The sequence below is a fragment of the Panthera pardus genome, unplaced genomic scaffold (assembly GCF_024362965.1).
Source record: "Panthera pardus isolate Hobbes unplaced genomic scaffold, ASM2436296v1 HiC_scaffold_17, whole genome shotgun sequence".
In the NCBI taxonomy this organism is placed as follows: Eukaryota; Metazoa; Chordata; class Mammalia; order Carnivora; family Felidae; genus Panthera; species Panthera pardus.
In genome coordinates, this window is record NW_026526732.1 from 55,997,475 (window position 1) to 56,021,003 (window position 23,529).

The window sequence follows — 23,529 nt, forward strand, 5'->3', positions numbered from 1 at the left end:
TAGTAGTATTGGACCAAAGGAATGGAATGGACCCAAAGCAACATATATTAGTGTGAGTAAATCTCAAAAAACCCATAAAGTTTTAGTTAAAAAGAATACATACAGGGTGCCTGGCTGACTCAGTCAGTAGAGCATGTGACTCTTGATCTCTAGGTTTGTGAAGTGAAGCCCAACATTGGACATGGAGCTTACTTAAAAAAAAAAAAAATGATGCTATTTATGACAGATTTTTTAAATAAGCAAAGCAATACTATGAATACATACAAATGTAGTAAGTCTAAAACTCGTGCATGGGAATTTGGTTATGGAGGGAGGAAAAAGAAAGAGATGGAAGGGTAGGAAGTTTTAACATAAAAACATATTTTAAAGCTGAAGCAAAGATAGCTTTGATGTGTCTTGGAGACAGGTACATAGAGAGAAGTACACTGGAGATAGGTGTTGGTTATATTATTCTCTCTGTTTTTTGGTACAGTGGAAATATGTAAGTGAAGGAGTTCACATATTTTACTTTACCTTAAAAATGACATCAGTGAAAACAAAATACTGTACTCTGAAAATACTCTGAAACTCTTAGATTTAAGCTGGACATTTTTCAAATATAATTTCATTTCAACTCTCCATATTTAACCAATAGGGGAACCAAAGCATTGCAATTAAGTAACTCCAAAGGTTATAAAAGTTGTGGCTACTGCACTGAAGGCCCTTAGCTGAGCCATATTACATGAGGCCAGAGGATTGGAGACCTGCTTTGGTATACTTGAATCTATTACACAATGGCACTCAAGCTTGAGAGAGCTGAATACTAGGCAAATAACAGAAGGGCCAACATAAGTAATAAAGTCCACAGAAGGATTGCCATCGGCTGAACAAAAGATTCCCTAGGAATCAAGTCTACATGGGACTGTCAGGAACAGACAGTACCTTCATGAGCAGAGCTGGGAAGAGAGACCAGAGGAGAAAATTCCAAATGGGGAAGTGTTTGGAAGGGCCTTGGGTCTGCTGTATACTTGGGACATCAATTTTCTCTGGTTCCAAGGTACAGTGCTCTACTTTATCACTGACCAGAAACTTTCTGGATGCTGGGGTCTTGCTCTAGTTTAATGCAAACAAAAGCATTATGGTATCAACTTTGTCTACAAATTTTGTTCTAATTGATCAAATGTAATTTCTACATTTGGATGAAAAAGTACGTGTGTATTATCTTTTAAAAAATCCCAATGCAAAACTGTAGCCAGGTTGATTTGTTATAACCCAATAAAGAGAGATAGATACTGCCAGCCATAAATGATAAAAATTTCCTTTCAATGAGCATTGGCTAACAGTCCTGGGGCTGACAAAGAAAAGATGTGAGAAGGAATGAAGTTCTTAGAAAAATTGGGAATTAATGTCATTTTATTTTAAACTAGGTGGATTGGTTTCCCTGAGTTTGACTTATGAAGTGGTAATCCTAGGAGAGGTCAAAAATCTAAATGAAATCAAACTAACTGTCAAAAGTACAGAAGGAAACTGCTCCGCATATCCATTTGACTCACGGATTTGTTAACAGTCTCAATGTCTTACCAACCAAAATGTTGCCTTTTTAGATTAATTTATTTTTGAAACAGAAAATATTTATCATCGAATAAAAGTTTTCTATTTCTTTAAGTATGTCTCTTCTCTTATATTGAAAGAACACTTTTAATTTAAAAAATGAAGAAAGGGTTAATATTTAACCACACACTTCCAGTTTGATGGACCCAAAACACAATTCACAGATATTTCAAGTGTGAAATGCTGTGAGAGGCAGCAATGTTAATCTGCAAAAACAAACTTGTTAGAAAACCACAACCAGATGCAAATTAAATTTGCAATGAAAATACTTAACATTAATATATTCAAACTCTTTGGGTATATAATTACATATGTTAATGTAAAATAGAAATCAACCAAAGCATATAGTTTTCTCATAGAGTATTTCTAAACTCTAACAACCAGTTTACTTTTTAATTCTGGTTGAGTATACAGTACCATTTTACTAAGTAAATTAGTTACAAAACACTGACTTTCATTGTCAGATGTGAGTAAATACTACATGCAGTGATCTTTTCTGTAAAGCAAATCCTCACCATTACTAAAGTTTAAAGTTTTCCAGTCAAAAGAAAATACTTTTCTTCTGCAGTGGTAATGTTTAACACACATGCTTTTGTTCATATACTATCCACAGATTGTATTAGGGTTCATAGAACCATATTTAAAATTTCATTAGGGAAAACTCCATACGTATTTTACTCAGGCAACTGTTGAAAGACATTCCACTTGGTGTACAAAGCCTTCTATTGCTTACACAAGCAACTTTGTTTACAGAACTATTTAAAGGAGCAAAAGTGGCTAAAATCTTGAAAGAAAAATCTCCTTGGAATTAAGGTACATTTCTAAAGGGCAAGAAACCAACACATTTAACTGCCGAACAATGAAGTACTACTGAATTAGACAGTATGGGTCCCACCCCTTTTTTTTTTTTTTTTTTTTTTTTACATATTCTGGAAGCTCTCCTCTAGATACACATTACAAAGCCCAGAGACCTCTCCTTTTATTTTCCAGTATTGTCCAATAATGCGTACTGCCTTGAATTATTTTATAATTTCCAATAGTAAAGAAATACTTCAAAATCCCTTTTGTGAATCTAAGAGGACAAGCTTTCTAAAGACAACCTCTCCAACCTACTTCCATTAAAAAAGGCTTCTAAGTGGATTGACAGTGGTACTTAGGGAACCTTTAGTCCTAAATGCAGTATCATATCCTATAACCAGTTAAGGAGGCAAGACTAGACAGTTTCCCAAACAGGATGAGACTCTTAATCAAGTTCAATCAAGAAATGTCATTAGCTGCAAAGAGAAAATAAGTAATTTTGTTTAGAAAGGATTAAAATTATACTGACAATTAAGCAAATAACCTAATATTAAAAAGAGAGAGAATAAACTGACAGAAATGATTTTTAAACATATGTAATTCTGGCCCACACTTTAAGGCTTTCTATGATATACGACAAAACTCACAAACATTTAGACGGTTAGAAGTTACTTGGTACAAAATTTTAAATACTGCTATTAAAATAATTTGCCAAGAAAGTAATGTGACCTATCCCAGTACCTTACGTTTATTTGTGAGTCATTTTTATTTGTAAAGACTGGGTTCCTCATTTTCCTCTTCTTACCTTACCCCTTATGGTATGTGTTCAGTACACGTCATTTAAATTAGACTGTCCATCAAGAAGATTTTTACTGCTTAGAACTCTGCAGCAACCTATATATGTGTAATGAGAGCGTATAGAACAATGCAGGTAAGAGATGGGACCATAGAGTCATCAAAGAGCCAGAGAAATTAGGAGCAGCATTGGCAAGGCCAGCGTTTGTTTTCTTAGTTACTTGAATGTGGCAACCCAAAATCCTGATGTGACTCCAACCCAAGAGACAGCCTATTTAACAGAAACAACATTTAATTTGTGTCAGAAGCAGAGGCGTCTAGTCCCCTCTCTGTCGAAAGAAGATGATAATATCAGCCCTAAGTGCCCGTTAGAGATGTTATCACTATGAAACAAAATGTACTTATGAGCCCAAAGACTCTAATGGGTACAGACTCCCAAGAAGATAGACTTCATGTTGTAATATTCCCTCTTCGTGTTTACTTTTTAAAAACTTTTATTTAAGATAGCCATAAAGATCTACTAAAAGGTAAGTTATTCTTGCACAGAGGCTGAAGTTTGTTCAAAACCAAATTTCAAAATCATCGCATACATCAAAATACAGTCCATACCATATAGGTTTTGTTTTTGGTTTTTGTCAGTGGAGTAGTTGAATGCTGTAGAAAACATGTTAAGTTTACACTTCTTTCCAGTGCTTTACAATGACAAAATTTTAATCTACCATAGAGAACTTAAAAGGCATGATACCATAAGAATTAGGAAGTGGGTATATTTGGACTTCTGACTTAAAAACTTGTCTTGATGTTGTGTATTCAATTCAGAAATGATCAATCACTAAATAACTTTCACTTCACCAAGCAGAACCAGAGATTATTTGACAGCTATTATAGAGAAGTTGACCTTTGTGCTTATATTTCAGTGCATCGGAAGTTTAGCAATATTTATTCAGGTTAAATTATGCATATTTAAAAACTGTATTTAAATGAACAGCTGCTTAAGTATATTCTTTATAAGACTGAGATTATAAGAAAAAGATTTGTGTGATCTGTCCAAGACAATGTGGTATTTAAATGATTTCAACCTGTCTTGCTGACTTTTTAAAATTAGGAAATATTTTTAAAGTAGAATTTCCTAAGATATTTTTTGATTAGAAAGAAATCGAGTTTGAATAAAGAGGCATTGGAGTGAGAGAGGATGGGGGCCATATCAGACTGAAAGCCTTTTTCAACACAGAGGAAGGAAATGGTGTCACTATAAGACTGTGAAGCAAATATGTTTCCCTGTGTTTTTGTACCACAATGTTAAAAAACATCATATTTTAATTTCAGGCCTTATAAACTAAAGATGTCCTCTAAAATTAATTATACTTATTATTTTGGATCAGAGTCTGTGGCTGACTACATCTGTGAGAAACTTCATTGTGTTTCCTAATTAAGAAACCAAGTCTAGCTGGCTGATGGGAAGGAAAAATAGTTTAATTCAAAGGGAAATGTAATACTGTGAGAATAAGCAAATAATTTTTCTCCACCGGGCTTTCAGTGGGAGCAGAGCTTCCCAAATCATCTGTATGGTGTATCTACTGTGCATTTTATTATTTCCCCCACTTGTGTTTCTTATAATGTTACAGCTAAAGGTTTTACTCAACCAATTCCCTTGAAACGCTCTTCCTCTCTATCCTGCACAGTGGTGTGGTTTCAGCAGACTGCTAAGAACAACTCCAAGTCAGACTTTCTCCTTTTGGTCCCTCCTCCCGTTTTGAAATTTTGTTTTTCGTTTCTATATACATCAAAATGTTTAAAACTTAAAAAAAAAAATAATCCCCCCCCCCCCCCCCCAGAAGGCTCCGCTAGAAAAGAAAAGGAAAAAGGAAACAAAAACCCTACGGGACCGTCCCCAGGAGCGCCGAGACCGCCAGTTAATAAGCCCAGCCAGGTGATGGGGGGGGGAGAGGCAGTTCGTAACTCCCTGACCCCAAGGAGAACTTGACAACACCAGGTAAGTACCCCCAGATGGCACCTGCCCAGACCCTCTTCCGCCCAAACCTAACCTATATAGCCGGGAACCAAGGACCTGAAAGAAGGTGGGGCAGGGAGGTGGGAGGAAAGAGGATGAGACTGTGCGAGGAGCTCAGATGGCCATTCCGCCGCTTTCGAGTTTGAGTCATCTCTCTGGTTTTCAAAACCTGGGAGGGGAAGTGCGCGTCTGCCAGGAGTTAAGCAGTGTGCTAGGCGGGAAAAGAAGCGCACTCTAATCCTTTCTACAAGGGGCCCTCCTCTCTCGGGGCCAAAAAAAGCGCAAGCCTTCGGGATGCTCCAAGGTCTGCAGAGGCTTCTGCGACGCGTCCACTGGCACCCGACTGGGGCGGACGGCGCGACCCGGACTCCCCGGGGCTCGCTCGCCGCCAGCCCTGCGCCCTGCGGGCCGCGTCCGCAGCCCCGCGCGCGGAGGTTGTCTTGCAGCTCCTACCCCCGGCTGCCGGTGCCGCCAGGGCTGCTCAGAGAAAGCAGCGATTAGGCAGTTACGAGCAGGACGGTGCTTGTGACCGCAGGAGCGTTGGAGAAAAGATTTCCCAGGAAGCTCGCCCTGCACGAGCCCCTTCTGGAACCCAGCGGACCTTAAGACACAATGACGAGCTCTAAACCTATTTCGAGAATCCCCTCGACCTGATGTCAGGACCCCCGATTCTTTTCTTCTCCTCTTGTCCAAAAGAACATAACATTTTGATAATTTTCCTCCCCCCTCCCCCCTTTTTAAGGGTGACTTTACATAAAGGAGCTCGGAGGAAAAGGTGCGTAATGGAGAAGCTATCTTCGCTCTGTCATGCGTCCCCGCTAGCCTTCCAGCGGAAGCGCCAGAGCAGAGTTGTTGGTGTTTTTTTTTTTTTTTTTCCCTTTAATTACGCAATTTAGGCTAATGGAGTCCAATCGAGAGCCGTCAGTTGCATGCACGCAGACCTCGGTGGCATTCGCTGTTGGAATTGCTTCTTCAACAGTGACCTTGGGTGGGAGAGAGCCTGTCTGGAGCCGGACCCCCCGTAGCGGCCTCTTACCTCGACCCCCTGGCCTCCCACGGCGTCTCCAGTGGACCGTGTACTCCTAAAGACGTCCCCCACCGGCCAGCTGAGCGGCGCATCTCCAGAGCCGCTCCCGCCCCTCGCCTCCCTTGCTACAGTCCCAGCGCTTTTTAAAACTTTGAGCGCAGCTTTTACGTGACTGGAGAGTCATAAATGCTCCTGCCCTTGTTCAACCAACATAGACACCCTTGCGTCCCCTTCACATTTCATGAATTACGAGAATATATAAAGCTAACATTCCAAAAATAAGGTGTATCCGCGTCTGCGTTTCATTTACCCTTACAAGTCGGTGACACGCAATTCTATCCTTCAAACCGTAATGACCGGTCCTAACGTCCCTCTTTCTCCCCGGTTTTAATATACCGAATAATTACTGCCGGAGAGGTAACTATCAGCATTGCCAGTGTTTACAGTTTAAGCAATAGCAGAGCACCAAATCGCCACTCTTCTTACTATCCCTAACCCTGGTCTTGATCTCTTCACTAAAATCCTAGCCTCCCTCCCCATTTTTTTTTCTTGCCACCGTAGTGTTGGTTCTCTGAAAATTTATTTCCCCAAATCGCAAACTTAACGTTTTAGAGACCTTCCAACGTCACCCTCCTCATTGCCATCGTAACCCGCACACCTGCGCAGCTCAGCCCGCTCCTGAAGACGTCGAGCAGGAAACCCAGCTCTTTCCCGAGTGGCATCTTCTCTGCTCGCCTACGTGAACCTAAAAAACAAGCAACTTCAATGAATGCAAACTAAGCTTTCCCGGGGAGAAATGGCGAGGCAGCTACAATCAGTCTCTGATTACACAAACATACCTAGGGGCAGGTTGGAGAGTGAAGGAGGGCTTCGGGGTGGGGGTTGCCAACCTAGAGGTGGATTAAACCAGTTCTGTTGTTATTGAGTTTAGGAAAGCTAGCTTTTGTTTCGTGGTGGATATTGGGGGTAAAAACCGAGGAGCTACGGTTAAGCCTCCCAGAAGTCTGTGACAGAGCAGAACTTTATGTAACGTAGGAACTCGGGTCTTTTAAATTGTTTAAGATACTGAATTAAACATTAAGACTCAAGGGGGGAAAGACTTAGAGTCATTTGAAATATTGTAAAAGAGAAGACCTGACGTCTGCATCTATGTGCCTTGTTTTCAGGGGCTCACGGGTCCCCTCTGTCAAAGTGGGAAAGGTGGGGATAGCCGGGCTCCGCCGGTCGCACTTTGGGCCCCCAACGCTTCAGACTTCCTCTAACCATCACTTTGCACTTCGGCTTTGGAGAAAGGAGGCAAACAGTCCTCGCTCCCTCCCCAGCAAACTAGCAGGAGACAACAGGCCCCGACCTTTCCCGAGCCCACCTGGAAACACACCTAAGGGGAAATGCTCTTTCCCGCCCATTAAGTAGGTAGCGGCTGATGAAAGTGATTGTGCACAGTGCCCAGGAGTCCCTAGGGAGGGATGTGTGACTCTGGATGTCTGCAGGCAGGGGCGACATTTAGCGAAAGGAGGTGAAAAGCCCTTTTTACTTTGCATTTAAGCGGCACCAGCCCAAATGACAACTTTGATTGACAGAGAAGTGCTTCCCAGACCCAGTCGCGGCGCGCTCGGCGCGGCACGGCTCGGATTGGGCCGCCTCGGGTCACGTGACGCGCGCCACATCCTGGGGACCCGCCCCCATCCCTGGCGCGCGCCCCGCAGCGGCGGCCGGGCCCCGCGCCCACTTTCACTTTTTGCGCTGGGGATTCACTGCCGAGCGGTGGCGTGGGTTTTTTTTTTTTTTTTCCTTTAGGATTTTGAGGAACAAAAAGAGGCATTCTAAAGAAATAAGTGTTGCACTTGCTTATGGTGGGGGGCTGCTCGTCGGGAATTCCGGAGAGGGCCTGGGAAACGGGCGTTTCCCGCTTTACAAGGGTGGAACTGTGTTTGCAGAGCCACAAAACGTTGAGATTTACAAGAACAGCTAGAATCGCGATCAAAAGTAGAAAGCAGTCGGCGCTTCATCTTCTCAGCACTGACTTGGTCATTTGGCTTCGAGGAGGGAAGTCTTCTACGTAGTTTATTACGTTAGCTTAGGTAAAGGGCCACCCAAACTAGCTCGTTGTGCAACCTAGGGAACTGCGCTAGTTTGAAAAAACTGACGACGGCTTCCGTGTCATCTCCAATCCGTGGTAACTTGACTGGAATCAGTTCAGCACAAGTGTTAAAGAGAGGGCTCTGTGCTAACTAGGGGATGAGCTAGTGAGTCGGTGAAACCTAGGCCCAGCTAATGGGCACCTGCCTTCTACGCTCACTGATTGTTATCATGGTCAGTTACTGTCTATTGGGTTTAAAACATTCTCCGGTAGTTCTAAATAATAAGTCCACCTTTAGAAAGAAAATATTTCAGGATATTGAAAACTGTTATTACTAACACTGTGGAGACGGTCCTCAGATCAACTAATGGCCCATTCCTTTGGTCTTTATTTATTAAAAAAAAAAAATTACTATGCATATTACATATTTCCAAATGCCCGGGCTGCTAGGTTCTGGGTATAGCAGCAATCTGTGAACCAGTCAGACGGTCCCACATACTGGGCGCTCATAGTGCCCATCAGGTCAGGGCAAGTTGCTACAGTAATTGGATTTCTAAAAAAAAAAAAAAAAATTTCCCTTCCCTTAAAATATGTCTGCATCACTTGATAGCAAAGTGACCTTTAGCAAGTTGCTCATTTGTCTAAGCCCTGTTTTTTGTTTTATCATCTGTTCCTTTTAAAAGTATCATCCGTTCCTTTTAAAAGTCAAGAGCAAACCAGGTAAGGCTTGGACAACTGCCTAGCACTGTGGCTGGTGCATTATTATTATTATTATTATTATTATTATTGCAGTCAAACAATGTACACTTCTTCCTACCTGTAATTTTAAGTGACAATACAGTGTTGTCCATTCTTCCATGCTTTATATTTATATAGAGGTTTGATTAGGGAGAAGGGAAAGCTCATAAAGCAATTTGCTTCAATCCTATGTTGTGATAGTAACTTCCACTAACTAATTATATGTCATTTTGAAAGTATTTCCTCAAATTTGTTTTGAATATATAATATTGCCTTTGAATTTCTTTAACTTCCCCCTTATACTTTTACAAAATGAAAGGGTATATTCTTTGTACTTTACCACTAGTTATTTCACAACCCAACATGGTCACTTTTTTGTGGGGGGGGGGGGAGAGATTATTATTTTCTCTGGAGAGTTTAGCTGAAAATCTCCTAACAAAAAGTGAAGTCTGGAGTAAGAATCAATTAAATAATGGGAAAAAAAACAAACACTTTTTTTTTTTTATTCTCTCTGGGGGGAAATCACACACATATATAAAATCTTACAAGAAATGTTGCTGCATTTTAATTTCTGCTCTTTGAGGAAGTCAATTTGGACGTTTGAAATTAGTTTTCCTTTTAAAATTAATGTAATTATCACTAGGTAGCAAGAATATCTCTGGTCGAAACCTCCATCCGGAGCTCCAAATTTCCTCTTCCACAAATGACACTGGATCTGCTGTTTATGGGTTTATATGGAGCTGAATTCATCCCTTCATGCCCCTCTCCGTCTCCATATTCTAGACCTCACGTAGTTCAACCTCCCAGTTACCCATTCTCCAAACCTACTCAGGTTTTCTCTTTCTATCATCTTCTGTTTCTTTCTATCATTTTCTCTTTCTATCTCCTTCCATTTGAAGTCAGTTATCAAGTCCTGCTTGACTTCACCTCCTAATTATACCTCAGATATGTCCCCTCCCTTCCTTTCTTATTTCCGTTCTTTTGGTTTAGGCCTTTCTTGTCTTGCTCTCTAGCTTACTTGCTGCTGCAGCCTCTTAACTGTGAAGTTCTGCCTTCAAATCCTTATCATTCCCTTCAAACCCTTTCCCTGAGTGACTTATCTAAAAAGCAGATCTGGACATGCCATTCACCTTTAATGGCTTCCCCTTACTTATCAGATAAAAATCTAAGCTCTTCACCACAGCATTCAAAGCCTCTGTACATCTCACTAGCTTTGCTTCTCTCCCCTTCCTGCCCTGACTTCACATTCCAACTACACTTCATTCATTCATTTGTTTGACAGTGCTAAGTGCCAGCCACTGTCCTAGGCACTCAGCATACCTTGGGAAACAAAACTCTTAGCTTTGCCTTCATAGAGCTTATATGGAAAGGGATGGGTGGTGTCAGTAAACAACACAAATTAGCACATTTTATAGGATCTGGGTGGAGAGTCTAATTTTAGATCGTCTGATGAAGGTTGTCTATTGAAAAGGTGACATTTGAGCAAACAAGAAAGGAGGTAAGGCAGCTACATGAATAAACAGGAAGACAATCTAGGTGGAGGGAACAGCCAGTGCAAAGTCCTAAGGTAGGAGTGTGCTTAGCACATCAAGAAGAGGAGAGAGCAGAGGGAGTAGTAGCAGATGAGGTCAGAGAGAAAATAGGGTGTGTGAGTGCTCTCTTAGATGGGTTCTCATCAGCCATTGTAGTAAGTTGGAGTCTTTGCGTTAAATGGGAAGCCAACCACTTGTGGTCACCCCCACAAGCCATAGTGTTTAGACCTTGTGTTCTAATCATATGCTCCCTTCTGTTTTGATTGTACCCCTCTCTCCAGCTGAATTGGTCTTGTAATTCTTTTTGATTGTCTCTGTTACTGCATTTGCCATATTACTTATAAGACTGAGGTCTTGAGGGAGGATTTTGGTTTATTTATCTTTGTATCCTCAGTGCTCATTAGCAGGCACGTAAACGTTTAATGAATAAATAATGATTATAATTGTTTACAGATTGCTATATATGTTGGGTGTTTTATATGTTTATGAGTTCTTAAGACAACCCTACACGGTGGGCTTTATTATACTTACTTTACAGAAGAGGAAATGAGTTTCAGAGAGGTTAAGTAACTTACCCAAAGTCCCAACACTGGTAAATATCTGAGCTAGGTTTTAGCTACTGGCCAATTGCTACACTGTGTTCTTTTCACTCCTGAGGCTTTCTCACTTGAGTGAATGAAAGAGATGGAGGGAATACATCTCTGGTTTTGTTTCTTGCATTTGGCTTTCCTAAGTTTAAACAAATGACCAATTTTACTGTCTATGTACTAATTCATTAAATATTTAATAAGTATCTATTGCGTGCCAGGTACTTGAAATACAATACTGAACAAAACATGTGGTCCCTTCCCTTGTGCAGTTTATACTATAGCAGAGAAGGCTCACAATTTAAGCAAGGGCAGTGTTCTGATGGAGGAAGGACAAAGTGCCACAGGGAACTGTAGCAGCAGCTTCTGACCCAGCCACCCAGGCTGGAGAAAGCTGTAGAATGAGAGCAGATTTCCTGGAGGAGACAATTCCAAGTGGAATGTACCATTGGCCTTAGGGACACTGAAATTCAGAAAGCGGAGGTACATTTAGCTGTGAATAAAAGAATCCCTTATGGACTCGTATAAGATACTAGGTATTATACAAAACCCGGAAGAATTTTGTCGTATTCATTCTTTTTTCAACTGTGGCTAATGTTAATGCCCTTCTCCCAAATTTGATTACAATCTTTAAGTATAAAACCTAAAGCATAAACTTTTTAACTTTGTATGAATGTTTTTATTTGGTAAGTTGTTTGACCCATTAGTTTGTGAAGAGTTAATGCAATGTGTTTTAGCAGCTATAAATTCCACAACTATGGAATCTGAGGGTTTATGCAAATTATTTTGTTCCATTGGAACTTGGTGGTATATTGCATCATTGGCTGGAGTTTGGGAACTTGCTACAGAATGCAAATTTTTTTATTACGTTCGTGGAAATTAAATTTAATATTTGCTCACTTTTAATTACTGTTCAATGGATGAGATAATCCAGGAAACCATGACAGGTGGTGTGACCGAGACAGGAAGAAGCCAGGCTGGAAAACCAGAGACCCATACTCAGAAAGTAGCATTTTAGTGCTTTTAAACCGATGGAAAATTAATGGGTTGTTCTCTATAGATTTCCCCTTGTTTTTCAAGTGGGGATAAACTTGGCATAATAACTCTAATATATGACTTGATTTTCAAAATTAAAATTTTAAGGATGAATATAGTTATTCAGACAACTTGCAACTGGTGGTGGTGGCAACAGAGCAGTTGTTTTTAATAAGAAAATGATGGGGAAGATCAAAGAAGAACAGGGATCAGGATGTGGGAGTGAGTTCTCTTTATTGCAAACTGCTTTGGAGGGAGGTGAGAGATGGAGATTAGAGATGATGAAGACCTTTCCTTTTGGCTTCTCTGATCTAGCCATGGATGATGAGAGTCCCTCTGGATGAGCGTCAAAGAAAAGCCATGGTTAAATGGGTAATAAAAGAAAAATCAATTGCCCATAAATACTAAGTGTTTTAAGTTTGAAATTTTCTCTAAAAAGAAAAGAAAAGGAAAAAGAAAACCCTAGTTATTGTAGTTATCTTCTACAGCTTGTAAAACACAAGTTTCCCTAATGGAGCAGGTCCAGCAAGTCTTGGTTATAGACAGAGTTAGGAAGATTGTGAGAATCCAAAGGGTCCTGGCAAATAATGTGCTTAGAGGCTTCAAAAAGTGTCCCAGAGGAGGAGAAAATATTCTGAAAAAAAAAAAAATAGCAATAAAGTATTTTTTATGTTAAGAACAAAAAGACAGGAAATGTTTCCCCCCCCCCCCAAATATTGTTGCATTTACTCCATCTGGTGAAATAAAATAAGACAGATATGTAATCCTCCACAGTTACACAAAGCCACCACCAGCAGGCCAGTTAGATGGTGGAGAGCTGCTGTCCTAGAACAGTATGTATGGCATTCTTGCCCCCTCCCCCCCAAAAAAAACCCAGGGCCATGTACTGCTTCTCTGAGGCCATCAAAAGTTTCAGACTTAAAACAGAGAAGTTTCTTGGTCAACAGAATTAACAAAATTACAGAACTGTCATCATTATGTTTAAGGAAACCTTTCCCAGTTTGCTAGCTTTCTTCCCAAACATTTTTGCCCTGATTACATTTTTGTTGGTGGTTTAGAAAGGCCAGGACAACCCAAGGGAATGATTCCATTCTAATTGCATCTTTCCCTTCCCAGGAGGCCTGCATCCTTTCATATCCACCAAACTCACTCGATCACTTGATTAACCGTGGTCCACTTGTCACAGAGAGAAAACAACAACAACAAAACACCCAAACAAGCCCTGTGAAATTAACTGGATGTTTTGTTTTTGTTTTTCCCCTTCAGAGATCACAAAGCTTGTGCATATTTTCGTCAGGCATCCTTTTTCATTCAGGGCTCCAGGTGGAATAGAGAAGGTGTGTGTGTGTGTGTGTGTGTGTGTGTGTGTGTGTGTGTGCGCGCGCGCGTGTGTGGGTGTGGGTGTGTGTGTTCCCGAAACGTCAAACAAGCATCAAAGTGTGTGCTGGGGGCCTGTGTCTATAGCTTGCGTTCAATTCTAAAGAGATCGACGACCCCACCCCCACCCCCCGCCACCCCTACCCCCCCCAAGGTTAGGAACCACTGCCCATAACATCCAGATTAATTCCTCCATTCTTGCTAGGCCCTGTTTGCTGGAAGGTATTGAAAAGATGCTTTGTAAATTTGGTTTAATGAATTTCTACAACAACCTGTGAAATCCTCAGCAAGGGCCCTCAGGATTTCACCTGCGTTCATAGGAAATTGGTCCCAATGCTTGGGTTCTCCGCGGGGCGTCCTCGTCCCGGGGAGACCCGGCGCCGCCAGGTTCTGGGCGTCCGGTTTGTCTTCACCAGAACAACCAGCCCTCTCCAGATCCGAGAGGGCCCTACACAATCTTCCGTGGATGGCCCGTCTGCGGGAACCTTGGATTCCCCTTTCCTTCGGACAGCTGAAGGACGACAGTAGAGGGAAAAAGGAATCGCTCTTAGAAACAAACAAACAAACAAACAAACAAAAAATAGTCCGGGCGCCGTGCCCCGGAGCGTTTCCGAGGCCGGCCGGGCGCAGCGGCTGTACCGTGGTCCACACGCTTCGCTATCCGGCGGGCGGCGCCCTGCTCGCCACCCCAGCGCGGAGGCCCGCGTCCCCGCCGCACAGGCGCAGCGCAGCGCGGCGCCTGCCAGCCTCCCTGCGTGCGTCTTGGAGCGCGGCGGCCCGCTCCATCCGCTCGCCCCTGCGAGGAAGCGCCGGCCGAGGCCCCTCCCCGCCCCGTCCGCGGTTAGGAGCCGGCGCGCTGGCCGGGGCGGGGGTATCAGGGCAGCGGGCGCGCCCCATCCCTTCCGCTCCTTGGGACGACTGCCCGGGCTCACTGCTGTCCCGGGAGCCCACTCCCGATCCTTGGCTTCCGTCTCGCCTTCCCTGAACACCTAGCTTGTACCAGCGTGGCGCTGGGGAAGCATTTGTGGAGACAGGGCAACGTGTGGAGGTAAATGCGACGCAAAATGCTGGGGGGAGCTCTAAGAAGCAGGAAGGGTCAAAAGAGTTTTCTGGGCTCCTTTCTCTCACTGACCCCAGATTGCTACAGATTACTGGGGGTGCCAGTATGCCCATTTTACGGAACGACAGAGAGATCAAATGGCTTCCCTGGGGCCATTTAATGCCAAACGTGGCACACCAAACTTCTGCCTCATCCCAGCTCCTCGGGTGAAAAGGCTTACCTCCGCCCAGGAGTGTGGGCAGCGGTTTAACCGTGTAAGTAACGAGTAACCCAAGTGCCCAGGCTGTGCTCTCCTTCAGTCCTGATGAAGTGGGAAAAGTTGGAGCACCTGGGGCGGGGTCGCGACCTCTTACCGCCTCCTGCCCTCACCTCCTAAGTGATCTCTTGCAGTCACCCGCGCTAGAGCCTGGCAGTTCCCCCGCGTTCCGCCCCTCCATAAAAATATATGTATTTCCAGCCTGAACTTCTCCAAACTCCAACCTCCAGTTTTGTTTATTCAGCTGCCTACTGGATATCTGTCTCCAGCCGAATGTCTAAAAGATGCTGAAATTTAACTTGTTTGAAGCTTTGCCCCCAAACCTGCTCCATCCATAGCGTTCCTCTTTCCCCTTTCCCTGAAGAGCAAACCATTTTTTTCAGGAGGTGCTCAGGTCAATAACCTTGGAGCCATCCTTGACTCCTCTTACTTGCACACTCCAAATGGTGCCTACCAGAAAATGCTTCTGTGTATATCCAGAATCTGACCATTCTTTATGGCATCTGGTACTACTACTTGGGCCTACACCAATCTCATCATTTCTCCCCTAGGTTATTATGGCAGCCTCTTAATCAGTCTCCTTGTTTCTACTTTGCCCCCTGCTAGTGTACTCTTCGATCCCGGATCCTGTTCTAGCCAGAGTAATCCTGTTCTATCAGAGAACTCAGAACTTCCGGTCACTCCCCACCTTACTGAGGATCATAGTTTAAATCCTTCCGTCTAGGCTCCTGAGTGACCACTCCGCCCCGTCTGACCCTTCTACTCCCCTTCTCCTTGCCCAAGCCCACACCCATCCAGCCACACTGTGAGTCCTGCCTTAGTCTTTGCTGTTCCCTCTGACTGGGCTGTCGGTGCCCCACTCCCATTAGCATAGTTTTCTTCCAGTTTTTGCTGAATACCATCCTCTGGGTAAAGTTCCCTCCCCACCCCCCCCCTCCCCCCACCTGTTTAGCCCTGTAACCCAATCCCTGCCTTTTCCTTTTTCTCTGCTTAATTTTTCTCCCTGGTACCTAACTTTTATACTCCCATTTACCTTTGCCCCCTCTTGTTGCTTCTGTCCTTCTACAAGAATGTAAATAACATATATAAGGGTAAGGATTTTTAAAAGTTGTATCCGCAAATGCATAGAACAGTGCCTGGCACATGGAAGGCACTCAATAAATATTTGTTTATGAGTGAACCCACAATAAAATGGGAGGAAGGGAGTAGCTCCAGCATATACTAGCTCTATGATCTTGGGCAAGTTATTTAACTCCATTTTCTCATCTGTAAAATGATGGTAGATACTTCCTTATAGGGTTCCCAATGTTATTAAATAAGTAAATACACAAAGAACACTAAACACAGAAGAACACAGTAAGTGGTAGTGATTGTTACTGATATGTAATATTTATAGCATGTAAGCAAGTCAGACTTCTAAGTGAGCATATATATCAGTATTCTACCTTACTGACATTTAGAAGTTTTCCTATTTGTAGTGGTGCTATGTAAATTAGAATGTAGCATCCTGAAATCATTTGTTATGGGTATTTCTTTGTATAGTGCCTTGGAAGTGTGTGGTCACTGTTAACTGCTGACAGCTGAGGGAGAAAAGTCCATCTTTTGCTTAGTTTGCATCAGCATCATCACGTACCATCCCGGTCATCTTCCATGGAAAGGAGGAAGGGGAAATTCGATTCCTTGAGAGAATGTGAGTTATCCCCTTTTATTATTATGGGAATTCTTCTGAAGGTGTAAAAGGATAGGCTGCCACGTATGGGGTGGAATGGAGGAAGAGGCACTTGACTAGAATCGTGTTTCCCTTCAGGTCCCTAACCTGTTTCCTTAGGCAGATCTCCCAAGGGAGAGCTCACTGGGTGGGGGTTGGAGGGTGGATGATAGGATTTAGTAAGGGAAATTGGCCGGTAGGTCCATCCTGCTCTCACCGCTCTCTGGCTGGCCCAGCTTCTCCAGTGGCTCCTCCCTCCCTTTGCTCCAGCAGCTGTCCACTCTGTTTAGACTGGCACCTATGCCTCTTCTCACTATGAGAAGCACTACTGTGTTTGCTGTGTAACTCCCCCCCCCCCCCACCTCCTCCACCCAAGTGAGCTCCAAGGGGACAGCACTTGTTGTCTCTTACATTCCCTGCTTTCTTTCTTGTTCCTAGGACAGGTCCTGGCACACAGGGGCACTGTCAATAAATTCTTCTTGATTGAATGAGCTCTCCTACAAAGCTTATTTAATTCCACCAAGCAGCCCCTGACATTAATTGAACCAGTCCTTATGCCAGAACACTTTAAATGCATTATCTCATATTATTCTCACAACAGAACTCAGGTTGGTGCTGTTAGAATTCCCATTTTACAAAGAGAGAAAGTGAAGACCAGTGAGGTTAAGTAACTTGCCCAGGGTCACGCAGCAGCTGATAAATAGGGGAGCTAATGACAGAAACCACACAGTCTGGGTCCGGGACCTGAGTCCCAACCATCTTTGGTTAGAAGATGAAGAGGACTGATCGCAGCATCAGGTTCAATAAGCCTGGAACCAGAGAGGTCTTAAGGTTGAAAGGAGGAGGCCAGAGGTCGCCGCCATCAAAATCGTCCCTTCCGAGCTCCTGTGGCTGCTGGGTGGGTCATGAGGCCTCACATGCGACCATCAGTGTGCCCAGGAGGTTAAGCAGAGAAGCCTGTTCAAAAATGCCCTCCCTTCAAAGTACCTGCTGGTGGCCAAACATCTCTACTTTTCCGCGTGGAAATAAGGGGCCAGTGGGATGTAGATGAGCCACCAAAGGCCCGCCAGATTGAGCCCTGAGCTGTCGCGGGTTTCCCCGGCCAGGGGCTCCGCCACCTTCCGATCCTTGGAAGACCCCGAAGGAGAAATGTCGGGAAGGAAAGTAGAAACTGGAACTCTGACTCTGGGAAGACAGAACCTGACTGCGACGGGCGGGGCGCGCGGGTCTGCGCCGGGCAGTTGGGCCCCAAGCCGGGGCGGGGGACGCGCGCCACCGGCCCCAGGAGGGCGAGGCGCAGGGGCCGCCGCGAGTCCCGCGCTTAGGGCACTGGCGTCTCTCGTTCCGCGGTCTCCTTGTGTCTGTGATTAAAACACCAGGAAATGACTTGGAGCCCGAGAAGTTCGCTCTGTGAGCCGGGTTTTCTCAATCCTTGCGGAGATGGAGCGGATGTGGAAACCAGCCCTGCGCCCCCGGATTCGGGTTCTTGTCCCGGAGCTGCTTGCATGCTCCCGGGAACCCATCCACCCACTGGGCCTTCGCGGCGCCAACAGACTTTAAGTGTAGGGAGATACAGAGCATATTGAACACAGATTCATTGCCAGTTGCACCGAATTCATTGGAGCCATGGATCATTTTGTGGTTATGTGTGTTGTTTTTAGTCCAAAGATACTAAAATCATAACTACTCATCCTGAGGGTTTCTGGGAAATTTTGGAGATTGAAATACCTGAAAATTCTGGTAATCCCTGTTCAAGTGAGTCAATTAAAAAGAATTTGTTTACCCACACCCCCAGGTAGAATCACAGGAAAGTCAATGGAGAAGTATGCTCAGTCTCTCCAGTTCTGTTTGGAAACTCAAACCCTCCTCCCCTGTTTTCAGTTGCAAATTAGAAATCACATTAATTGCCCTAAAATGTAACAATTTGCCTTATGCAGAAGTTTGTTTTTGAAACAAGATTTGCTTCAGTTTTCTTCCCTAGACGGTGTTAGCTGATATCATGGAACTATTAAACAAAAAACCCAACTGATTTGTGTCTTTCTGTCTTAGTTATTGCCATCTTGTACTCTTGGCCGATTAAAAAAAGGGGGGGGGTGCTTATTTTAAAATGAATTTAGAGTAAAAAGTAATTGAGATGTTTGGCAGCCTCATGGTAAAACATAATAGTGTGCCCCAGGATAAAGACTAGAATTTAGTTCCGTTTCTTGCTTCATTACTCACTCACTTGATGTGGCCTCTGACAAGTCCCTTCACTGTCTTGGGCCTCAGGCTCTCTCTCCATCAGTAACAAGGGGATCATCTTAGACATCTACCTGCCTCCTGAGGGTGTTGTAAGGGTTAATGAGATATGTGGTGAATGCTTTGATTCTAGGGTAAAGGACCTGTACAAATAAAACATGATTACATCTCAAGATTCATCTTTGATTCATCTGAATAAATCGACCTTTCCTTTATTAACTCTTCCTATTAAGTTTTCAAAATTGAGTTGATTTAAAAATTCTATGTTGGGGCATTCTATAGATTCACACTCTACAAAAATCCTTGACAAGTTATATTACCCAGTTGAGAGAGAAACTGTATTTGTTCAGAGATCTTGAGTAACTTATCTTTCTCATTACGCCGATTCAACTTATTTATTCAACAAATGTGTACTGAAAATGTACTCTTTCTAGGGACTGTACGGGGGTAAAAGGAGTGCTAAAAAGAACTGTCTTGTGTGCCTGCTGTTCCCACACGCTATGGTAAACACTTTGTATACATAATCTCATTTAATCCTGGTCACAGCTCCCTGAAATGCAGTCTCTTCTCACCGGTTAAGCGTCTGGCTTCGGCTCAGGTCATGATCTCATGGTCCGTGAGTTCGAGCCCCGCGTCGGGCTCTGTGCTGACAGCTCAGAGCTTGGAGCCTGTTTCAGATTCTGTGTCTCCCTCTCTCTCTGCCCCTCCCCTGTTCATGCTCCGTCTCTCTCTGTCTCAAAAATAAATAAGTGTTAAAAAAAATTAAAAAAAGGTTTTTTTTAATTTAATTAATTTTATTTGGGAGAGAGAATGAATGAGAGCTCAGGGAAGAGGGGCAGAGGAAAAGAGAGAGAGAATCTTAAGCAGGCTCCAAGCCGATGTGGGGCTCGATCCCACCACCCTGGGATCATGACCTGAGCTGAAATCAAGAGTCAGACGCTCACCCAAATGAGACATCCAGGCAACCCTGGTCCTATTTTTTTTTAAGATTTTGCCAACACTGCCTCAGCAGGTATGAAATTTAGCTGTATACAGTGTTTAACATCCTTAGACCAGGTCATCCAGAAGTTGAGAGGATATTAGAGAAAATTTACAATAAGCAAATTTACATATAGGCAAAATATGATGACTCAATCGGAATTGGCCAAATGCTCAAAAGCACAGGAAGCATCCCTCTACCCACCCATCCATCACTGCCAAAAAGAAAAGAAAAAAAAAACAAACACATAAACTTTCATGCAGTCTCTACCTAGTTTTTGGAAGTTATCTAAAAGACAAAATTGGAGTTTATATTCAGCTCACAAGAAAGGGGGCCATGTATCCTGAGTTAGTGAGAGAAAAGAGAAACCTTGTGGATTAAGCCTGTTTTGCATGAGACACAAAGAAAGATCCTTCATCTATCCCTGGAAATATCTACCAAATGCCAACCCATAATGTTGGACAGGAGAGAAGAAGCAAATTAAGCCAGAAAGTGCAGGTTTTTGTATTCTGTTGCAGACAGGCCAGCTGCCAACAGATTGCTTAGAGAGTTTACTATTTACACTATAGTATTATGGTATTATACATTTGCTCTTGCTGACAACGTGCTAAGTCATCAGCATGATTAAAGTGAACACCCATATGCTGAATTGACAGTGTCCTAGTTTATGGTATCAGACATACGACACTGACACACACACATATAACAGAAGCAGATGTATATATGGAGTGCAGCGTGTGTTGAATGATTTAGATACACAGGAATCAGTTGTGGTACTTTCTACACAGGAGAGAATAGAAAGTGAGACATGTAAGTCGTACATTCAGAGAAAGTAGTCTTGGGAGAATTAGAGGAAACTCCTGTCTGGCTTACAGTTACTTAGTTGGGAAAGGATTCTTGAGAAGGAAACAGAAACGGGGATTTCAGAGTAAGAGTCAGAATATGTTAGAATTGGAAGAGACTTGAGAAGTTCAAATCCAACTCTTTGCTTTATGCAGAGGACCAAAGCCCTGGACTTGCTAGTTCTTAGCAGATATAGAGCTCTAATGCAGATGCCCACCTTCTGATGGTCTAGTGCTTGTCCATGTCAAAGGGTTTTTCTTGATGTTGTTTGTTTTAAGTTTTATATTATTTTTTATTATGGAGATTTTCAAGTTATACAAAAATAGAATGTGTATCACACCTCCATAGATGATTGCAAGGGAACCTCCATATCTATATTGAAGCTCCATATTATATTGCCTAGCTTTATGCCATTCTTATTTCATCTTTTCCCTTGTTTTAATTTTTATTCTTTTCTGGAGTTTCTTTGTTTTGGTTTTGGTTTTTTAATTTTAGAGACGGTGTGAGCAGGGGAGAGGGGCAGAGAGAGAGAGAGAGAGAGAGAGAGAGAGAGAGAGACAATCTTAAGCAGGTTCCACGTACAGCAAGGAGCCCGATGTGGGGCTCGATTCCAGGTACTGGGATCACCACCTGAGGTGAAATCAAGAGTCAGATGCCCAACCAGTTGAGCCACCCAGGTGCCCCTGGACTATTTTAAAGCAAATCTCAGCATCCATATTGTTTCACCAGTAAATACTTCGGTGTGCAACTCTAAGTGATAAGCCTTTTAAAAACTATAACAACTGGGGCGCCTGGGTGGCTCAGTTGGTTAAGTGTCCAACTTCAACTCAGGTCATGATCTTGCATTTGTGGGTTCAAGCCCCACATTGGGTTCTGTGCTGACAGCTCAGAGCCTGGAGCTTGCTTGGGATTTTGTGTCTCCCTCTCTCTCTGCTCCTCCCCTGCTCATGCTCTGTCTCTCTCTCTCTCAAAAATATTTAAAAAAATAATAACAACCATGCTATTAGCATACCTCACAGAATTAACAATAAACCTTCATACTATCTAATACTTTTTATTCACGTTTCTCTAATAGTCTCAAAGATATCTTTTTTGCTGTTGGTTTATTTGAATTGGCATCCAAATAAGGTTCACACATTGCATGTTATTGTTATGCAGGCTTATAAGCCTCTTTTATTCTATAAGTGTCTCTCCTCCTTTTTTGTTAATGGTTTTGTTGGTGAAACCAGGCCACTTTTCCTTGTGGAATGTGTGTTTGGCAGATTGCTTTCCTTATGGTGTGGTGTTCACCTTGTTTCTCTAGAGTATGTATTTCCTACAGCTTGGTGATTAGACCTAGAAGCTTGATTAGGTATAGGTTCAACTTATTTAGGCGGGCTTCATTCTTCTTGGCAGGAATTTCTGTAAAGTATTGTGTCCTCACTCTGATGTCATTTCTGGAAGCACATAATGTCTGCTTATCCTGACTTCAGTAATGCTAATATCGGCCAGTGCTTCATGGGGTGTCAGCCTAATCTCTCCATCAGCTTTTCATGGAATGATTTTGGGATCCATTGATGATTGTTGCTTAGAAGTTTTGTTATTGGGGTGCCTGGGTGGCTCAGTCAGCTAAGTGTCTGACTGCAGCCCAGATCATGATCTTGTGGGTTGGTGAGTTCAAGCCCCACATCTAGCTCTGTGCTGACAGCTCAGATCCTGGAGCCAGTTTTGAATTCTGTGTCTCCCTCTCTCTGTCCCTCCCTTCTCACGCTCTGTCTCTCTCTCTCTCAAAAATAAATAACCACTAAAAAAACTTGTTTAAATGGTGATTTTCTCATTCTACCATTCATCTGCATTTATTAACTGGGATACTTGTTTATTTTTTTTTAATGTTTATTTTGGGGGGTGGTGCATGCACATGTGGGGGAGGTACAGAGAGAGAGGGAGACAGGATCCGAAGTGGTCTCTGCCCTGACAGCAGAGAGCCTGATGTGGGGCTCAGGTTCACAAACTGTGAGATCATGGCCTGAGCTGAAGTTAGAGGCTTAACTGACTGAGCCACCCAGGTGCCCCTGGAATACTTCTTAAATAATTTTCCTCCCATCTGCTCTCTGGCTCCCTTGAAGTACTATAGTACAAGGAAAGATAGGATAAATGCTTGATGCTTCCTCATTACCTTTTAGATGCTAGGGTGATGGGTAGGGTGTAATAGAGATGGCAGAGTCAATAATTCTGGGCAAGGTGATCAGAAAGTCTCTCTCAGAAGAGATGGAATTTGAGCTAGGACTGGAAAAATGTCTCAAATTTTGACAGGCAAAGAAGGGTGGGGAGTCAGAGGATCGTGGTCTGAGGGAACTTCAGGAGCAAACCAGAGGATGCAGTCGATAAACTGCTGTGAGTAGTGCACAGAACGCAGGGACCTCCTGGGGAGGGGCTGGCCTCTCTTAGTACATTGTGACGCTAGTGGTGGAGGAAGGATCTAGGTTTTCCTTCCTTTGAAACTCCAGTGCCAAGAAAGTCACTTGCTGCCTACTGAACATTTTTTCAGTATTTGTTGACTAAATGAATGCATTAATGTGAACTTTGTTTGAGGGCAGTATATGTTTTTTTTTTCTGTCAGAGTAGCTTGTTTTACCTCCTTGACCAAAGAACAAAAGTACAGGCTATTTATTCTTTATTTTTCAACAGAATGAAGGGAGAAAAGCAAATGACCCTCTCAACTGACGTATAAAAAGCATGTAACAGAATCCGATAACTTTCACTGATAAAACACTCAAACTAGAAACAGAAGGAAACTACCTCAACATAATAAAAGTTGTATATGAAAAGCCCACAGCTAACATCACACTCAGTGGTAAAAGAAAACTTTTCCTTTAAGATTTGGAACCAGACAAGG

General features: G+C 43.1%; 2 long non-coding RNA genes across 3 annotated transcripts; both read left to right on the forward strand.

Moving 5' to 3' along the window:
* The first annotated feature begins 4,717 nt into the window (after nucleotides 1-4,717).
* On the forward strand, nucleotides 4,718-6,503 carry LOC109263294 (uncharacterized). 2 transcript variants are annotated; one of them, XR_002078140.2, is made up of 3 exons: nucleotides 4,718-5,176; nucleotides 5,937-5,969; nucleotides 6,091-6,503. It is a non-coding gene; the product is annotated as an uncharacterized LOC109263294 (long non-coding RNA). The 2 variants fall into 2 exon arrangements; XR_002078139.2 differs by lacking the exon at nucleotides 5,937-5,969.
* Nucleotides 6,504-14,344: 7,841 nt separating this feature from the next.
* Nucleotides 14,345-18,623, forward strand: LOC128777666 (uncharacterized). Its single transcript, XR_008422936.1, has 3 exons — nucleotides 14,345-14,618; nucleotides 16,429-16,576; nucleotides 17,196-18,623. It is a non-coding gene; the product is annotated as an uncharacterized LOC128777666 (long non-coding RNA).
* The last annotated feature ends 4,906 nt before the right edge of the window (nucleotides 18,624-23,529 follow it).